Below are 2,500 nucleotides of genomic sequence, written 5' to 3' on the forward strand. Positions count from 1 at the left end.
TGTCCCTTAACCTAACCCACGTTGTCCCTTAACCTAACCCACGTTGTCCCTTAACCTAACCCACGTTGTCCCTTAACCTAACCCACGTTGTCCCTTAACCTAACCCACGTTGTCCCTTAACCTAACCCACGTTGTCCCTTAACCTAACCCACGTTGTCCCTTAACCTAACCCACGTTGTCCCTTTGCCTAACATAGTTCACTGCTCGGAATCTCTGGTGTCGTTGTTATCCTCATGTAGATGTCTTGCGAGTGTTGCTTACTTTCCACATATTCCCGCTATCCACTGTCAATTGTACTGCAATAGGACTATATCGGCCCCCCCCCCCCCTCTGTCCCCCTCTTTGTGTCTCTGTCCTCTCAAGCTGGTCGGTCTGGCGTGTGAGTGTTAAATGAGCCTCGCAGCTGTTCAGTTGCATTCAGATGTCGACGCCCTCAGTGTACGTCGTGGTATGGTCTGTGTCCATTGTCCGCTGATGTCGTACGCGTAACCCACACGCTGTACCGATCATCGGTAGTTACGTACAGAGTGAAGTAGTGTGATACGTGTGACTGTACGCTGGCTGTGCCCAACGGTGTCGAATCTCAATTTCCATATGTTGTGCTCGATGCTACTTGTCTCGTCTCCCAATAACAGCTAGGTTGCACTGTGGTACGCCGTAGAGGCGTGTGGGAGGAACGTACGAACGCATTGTATGTCACCCTGGGTCGCTGGGGGTGGTGGTGCGGTGAGTCAGGTCAGGTCAGGTCAGGTCAGGTCAGCGTGAGCCGTCTGATGTAGTGACGCGTGTATTCCGACTTTGTCGTATTGCCTCACACAAAGTGCTACCCTGGTGGACCGCGTTCCATATCTGGGACATGCCGCAGATGCCGGTTGACAGTGGATCGCGGAAGGGACATCGCATACTTGCGCGGGCCACCTTCCACGTGTTCTCTTCTGCACATGTCGCAGTGTGTATGTGGTCTGATGTAGCGTGTCGTGACACATGACATCCTGGCATGCAAGAATTGTTGAATTCGCAAATGTAGGTGGACATCTACGTTTACTGCCCAAGATACGCAAATGAACTGGAAATCCGTTGTTGAGCGGTTGTTCACGCTGGAGGTGAATCTGTGATGGCGACGATCGGTACAGCTATTAACCGGTTGTTTCAGCGGTACCCGCCACATCCACACACGTGACTAGGCCCATGTGGGTATGAAGCGATACGCGGCGGTGGCTTGGTGGGACTGTTCCCGGCCGGTGAAGGGGGGCCGCCCGGCGTGTTGGCCGCGCGCTGCGTGGGCGCACGCGCAACAGCCGGCTGGTGGGGGGCGCCGAGTGGCAGGAGCGCCAGCCGACGGGCCCGGCAGGCGGCGCAGCTACGCTGCGGCGCACCCTGCACGCGGCGCCTGGCGGCCAAAGTTGGTTCAGCCGAGCCCGGTGCGAAGCGCGGTGGACATCTGCAGTGTGCTGGTCTGATTGAGGACTGTGTGCGTTGAGGATGCGCCGCCGCCTGGCACTCGGCGCCGCGACGCCGTCTGCTGCTCGGTCGCCCCAGCGGTTCTCGCAGGTGGTTTGTATCGCAGTTGTGCGGACGTGTTGGCGCGTGCGCTGTGCTGGGAGAGTTCGCTTCTGCACCCAAGTGGGGCTTTGCCCTTGTGTGGCGCTGGCGTTGGAGCTGCCGGTCACCATAGGTGGCGCGTGTTGTCTCCCGCCGGCAATGCCACGACAGCACGCTCCCGGGCCTCTGTCGGCAGCGGCAAGCTCAGTTGGGAGCAAGGGTGTTCGCACTAAAACCGTCTACTCGCCTAACTCCGGGCGATTGCGCCTCTCTCGAAACCGACCAAGTACCTAGGACGGCGCTGCGCGCCGCCGGGACCTGAGAGGGTTTCGAGGTGTATCGTGCAGGGGAGCTCGGCCTCCTCCTGTTTGCAGAATAATTGAGCGGACGCTTGCGTGTTCGCGCGGGCCCCCGGGACACACTCCCGGGCGGCCGGCTGCTCAGCTCTAGTTGACGCAGCTCCCTGGTTGATCCTGCCAGTAGTCATATGCTTGTCTCAAAGATTAAGCCATGCATGTCTCAGTACAAGCCGCATTAAGGTGAAACCGCGAATGGCTCATTAAATCAGTTATGGTTCCTTAGATCGTACCCACGTTACTTGGATAACTGTGGTAATTCTAGAGCTAATACATGCAAACAGAGTCCCGACCAGAGATGGAAGGGACGCTTTTATTAGATCAAAACCAATCGGATTGGCTTGTCTGGTCCGTTTGCCTTGGTGACTCTGAATAACTTTGGGCTGATCGCACGGTCCTCGTACCGGCGACGCATCTTTCAAATGTCTGCCTTATCAACTGTCGATGGTAGGTTCTGCGCCTACCATGGTTGTAACGGGTAACGGGGAATCAGGGTTCGATTCCGGAGAGGGAGCCTGAGAAACGGCTACCACATCCAAGGAAGGCAGCAGGCGCGCAAATTACCCACTCCCGGCACGGGGAGGTAGTGACGAAAAATAACG

General features: G+C 57.0%; 1 non-coding gene across 1 annotated transcript in view; it reads left to right on the forward strand.

The window, feature by feature from the left end:
• Positions 1–2,002: 2,002 nt before the first annotated feature.
• Positions 2,003–2,500, forward strand: part of LOC126318556 (small subunit ribosomal RNA) — a 1,893-nt gene continuing 1,395 nt past the window's right edge. The window contains exon 1 of the ribosomal RNA XR_007557373.1: positions 2,003–2,500. This exon is cut by the window's right edge and continues 1,395 nt beyond it. This is a non-coding gene — a ribosomal RNA (small subunit ribosomal RNA).

This window comes from Schistocerca gregaria, unplaced genomic scaffold, assembly GCF_023897955.1.
Source record: "Schistocerca gregaria isolate iqSchGreg1 unplaced genomic scaffold, iqSchGreg1.2 ptg000672l, whole genome shotgun sequence".
Classification (NCBI taxonomy): domain Eukaryota; kingdom Metazoa; phylum Arthropoda; class Insecta; order Orthoptera; family Acrididae; genus Schistocerca; species Schistocerca gregaria.